Here is a 4,594-nt window from a genome sequence, read left to right as displayed (position 1 = left end):
ATTGCACTAATTATGAGGACAGAAGTTCAGACCCCAGCATCTATAACGAGATATGAGTGGTCCCACAAACATCTAGTCCAAATGTAGTTCCAAGTGATCTCGTATCCTCTGAATGCCTTTCAGGCACATGCACCCATAGAAACACAAGTAAATTTTTATTTACTACCTCACTTGTTATTTTTTTTTGTTAGATTTTATGTATGTGGGTGTTTACCTGTACGAATATCTTGCTCCCCATACACACAGTGTCCAAAGAGGCCAGAAGAGATTTTCAGGTCCTTTGGAACTGGAGTTGTTAGCCGCCATGTGGGTGCTAGGAACTGAACCTGTGTCCTCTGGTAGAGCAGCCAGTGCTGCAGAGCCATCTCTCCAACCCCAGAGCTAGTTCCAGGATAGGCTCCAAAGCCACAGAGAAACCCTGTATCAAAAAACCAAAAAAAAAAAAAAAAAATTGATATTGCAAGGTATTTCTGCCAAGAAGACAACAGGAGGCCAGTAGTATAAAAATCAAACACTTTTTTCTCCATGCGAGGCTTTTTTGCTGTCTTGAATGTTCATCTTGTTAGAGAATGGCAAGTTGTAGTACTACATACCGTGTAAAGACAGTATCTTGGGTCAACAAGATCTCTAAGTAAAAAGGTTGCACATAGCAGCCAACAAAAATCAGAAACAAAAGGGAGGACAGACTTGCCAGGGACTGCAGCAATGGGGCAATGCAGGTTTTCTGTTCAATGGGTTGGAAATCCCCACCACAGAAGATGAAAATGGTCAACAGTATAGTAGTGTACGCTTAAAAACATATTAAGAATTTTCTTTCCTTTTTTTTTTTTTTTTTTTTTTTTGGTTTTTCGAGAAAGGGTTTCTCTGTGGTTTTGGAGCCTGTCCTGGAACTAGCTCTTGTAGACCAGGCTGGTCTCGAACTCACAGAGATCCGCCTGCCTCTGCCTCCCAAGTGCTGGGATTAAAGGCGTGCGCCAACACCGCCCGGTTTATTAAGAATTTTCTAAAATCCTAGCACTTGGCAGGCAGAGGCAGGCAGATCTCTGTGAGCTCAAGGCAAGCCTGGTTTACAAGAGCTAGTTTCAGGACAGGCTCCAAAGCTACACAGAGAAACCCTGTCAAAACAAACCAGATTTTTTTAGGGGGAGGGTGGCACATGCCTTTAGTCCTAGCACTTGTGAGACAGAGGCAGGCCCATCTCAGAGTTCAAGGTCAGCCTGCTCTACAGAGCGATTCTCTACAAAGAAACCCAGTTAAGTGAACCTCCAAACCCAAACTACCAACAAACAAAACCTAAGAGCAGATTTTATGTTATGTGGGTTTCATTAGGTTTGTTTCCAGGACATGGGTCTGGATCATCTCTCAAAGCAACCATAACTACCTTGAGATCCTGGGGGGGGGGGGGGGGCGGGGGAACATGTCTGGGAAGCTCTCCCCAGTACTGGGTTTCACTACACTGTTTTTTTATTTTTTTAGATTTATTTATTTAGTAAGTACACGGTGTTCTGCCTGTACCTATCCCTGCTGCAAGCCAGAAGAGGGAATCAGATCTCATTACAGGTGGTTGTGAGCCACCATGTGGTTGCTGGGAATTGAACTCAGGACCTTTGGAAGAGCAGCCAGGGCTCTTCTGAACCATTTCTTGAGCCTCATTCTCCTCCTACTCCTTTTCTTCCTCCTCTACTTCTTCTTTTTAAAGTTAAGAATGTATTAGAGGGCTGGAGAGATGGCTCAGAGGTTAAGAGCACTGACTGTTCTTCCAGAGGTCCTGAGTTCAATTCCCAGCAACCACATGGTGGCTCACAACCATCTGTAATGAGATCTGGTGCCCTCTTCTGGCCTGCAGGCATACATGCAGACAGAACACTGTGTACATAATAGATAAATAAATATTTATTTTCTTAAAAAAGAATGTATTAGAGGTAGCTATTTTGGGGAGGAAGCCACTGTAGACATTATTACACTACAGCATGTTTCCCTGATAGCTAGGAAAAATTAGAAGATATTTGGTGGCTGAGGAGATGGCTCCGTTTTCTCAGAGTATCTGAGTTTGGTTCCCAGATCCCATGTCTTCAGCTCTCTACCACCTATAACTCCAGTTCCAGAGGGTCTAGCTCCCTGTCCTAGCCTGCACAAGTACCCATACTCATGAACACATCATATAAACACACACACACAGAGCGGGGCATGGTAAAGAATGCCTTCAATCCCAGCACTTGGGAGGCAGAGGCAGGTGGATCTCTGAATTTGAGGCTAGCCTGGACTACAAAGTGAGTTCTAGGACAGCCAGAGCTACATAGAGAAACCCTGTTTTGAAAACCCAACCAACCAGACAAAACCACACACATATACACATAAGAAATACAGCACTCTGCTAGGAAAAGGCACTTGGAAAGGGTACTGTTCCAAGACTTTGGGGTAGGCGAGTCTCATGGGAGTAAAACTGGGAGGGAGACATTATTAGGAACAATGACATCCTTTGCTGGAGGCATTTGTATTTCCTGGCTTAATAGTCTCTTTCCCATTTGTCAGTTGAGTTTTATATTAGCTTGGCTTTGCTGATTCCAAGTGACAGATTTGGATTTTAATTCTTTTTTTTTTTTTTTTTTTTTTTAAATATTTATTTATTATGTATACAATATTCTGTCTGTGTGTATGTCTGCAGGCCAGAAGAGGGCACTAGACCTCATTCCAGATGGTTGTAAGCCACCATGTGGTTGCTGGGAATTGAACTCAGGACCTTTGGAAGAGCAGGCAATGCTCTTAACCACTGAGCCATCTCTCCAGCCCCTGGATTTTAATTCTTTTGGCCAACTGAGTTGGTTTCTCAGTTCCTGAACTGGCCTACCTAATTTCTTTTTCCCCTCCCTACCTCCCTCCCTCCCTCCCTCCTCCCTTCCTCCCTCCCTCCCTCTTCCCTCCCCTCCCCTCCCCTCTTCTCTCCTCTTCTCTCCCCTCCTCTCCCCTTTTCCTCCACTTCCTCCCCTCTCTTTTCCTCACAATTAGCCCAGGTTGGCCTGGAACACTTTATGTGGACTAGCTTGTCCTTAAACTCAAAGAGTTCTGCCCGCCTCAGCCTTCCACGTGCTGGGACTAAATTTGTGCATCATTACATGCTGCAGTCAACCTAATTTCCTTACATCAGGATCCATAACTCTTAGGTCAGTGGCTAATCTGTGACAGCTCCCTATGCTACTTCAGTCCATTCAGCAGTGGCTAAGGTAAGCAGAGTCACATGGTATAAAACATCATTTAGAGCAGCTGAAGGCAGAGACAGGAGTTTTTTCCTGAGACAGGGTTTCTCTGTAGTTCTGGAGCCTGTCCTTGAACTCACTCTGTAGACCAAGCTGACCTCTAGCTCACAGAGATCCACCTGCCTTTGTTTCCCGAGTTCTGAGATTAAAGGCGTGAGAAGTCACCACCCAGCCAAGACAGGATTTTTTTTTTAATATTTATTTATTATGTATACAATATTCTGCCTGTGTATATGTCTGCAGGCCAGAAGAGGGCACCAGATCTCATTACAGATGGTTGTGAGCCACCATGTGGTTGCCGGGAATTGAACTCAGGACCTTTGGAAGAGCAGGCAATGCTCTTAACCTCTGAGCCATCTCTCCAGCCCAAGACAGGATTTTTTTAAATATTTATTTATTATGTATACAGTGTTCTGTCTGCATATATACCTTGGCACCAGATCTCATTACAGATGGTCATGAGCCACCATGTGGTTACTCGGAATTGAACTCAGGATCTCTGGAAGAGCAGTCAGTGCTCTTAACCTCTGAGCCATCTCTGCAGCCTGAGACAGGAGATTCTCTCAGGCACTAATCTAACATGCATTTTTGGCTGCCATGTGTAAGGCGCTGTTGTAGGAGTCAGAACGCCAACTGTCAGAGAGAGAAGGTACCTTCTGGAGGGAGGAAGTAGACGGACTGAGGTGATGCTTGCTGAACTGCAGTATTAAGACATCACTTTTAACAGAATGGTGCAGAAAGCCTTTTATTATTATTATTATTATTTTTTTGGTTTTGGATTTGTTTTTTTTTAAATATTTATTTATTTATTTATTATGTATACATTATTCTGTGTGTATGCCTGCAGGCCAGAAGAGGGCACCAGACCTCATTCCAGATGGTTGTGAGCCACCATGTGGTTGCTGGGAATTGAACTCAGGACCTTTGGAAGAGCAGGCAGTGCTCTTAACCTCTAAGCCATCTCTCCAGCCCCTTGGATTTGGTTTTTTTGAGACGGGTTTGTAACTACCCTGGTCACTCTGTAGACCAGGCTGCCCTCAAACTCTCATAGATCTGCCTGCCTCTGCCTTTCAAGTGTTGCAATCAAAGGTGTGCGCCACCACAGCCCGGCCAGAAAGCCTCGTAGTTGAATGTTCTTTGAGTTGAAATCTAAGGGACATAAAGGCAAAAGGTGAGAGTGATGGGGGATGAAGGTAGAAGAAAGAAGACAAGACAAAAAAAAAGCCAACTGGGCAGATGGAGAAGCAGAAGAGCGAAGGGATGAAGGTGGAGAAGTGGAACCGTAGGAACAGAGGTTGCAATGCTTTGTGGAATGGGGAGACCTCACTGGACTCTGTCAA

The sequence above is a fragment of the Microtus oregoni genome, unplaced genomic scaffold, assembly GCF_018167655.1.
Source record: "Microtus oregoni isolate MIOR12 unplaced genomic scaffold, Mior012 000015F_ref0000493, whole genome shotgun sequence".
Classification (NCBI taxonomy): Eukaryota; Metazoa; Chordata; class Mammalia; order Rodentia; family Cricetidae; genus Microtus; species Microtus oregoni.
The sequence above is the reverse complement of the archived record's forward strand: the minus strand, read 5'-3'. Positions refer to the sequence as shown.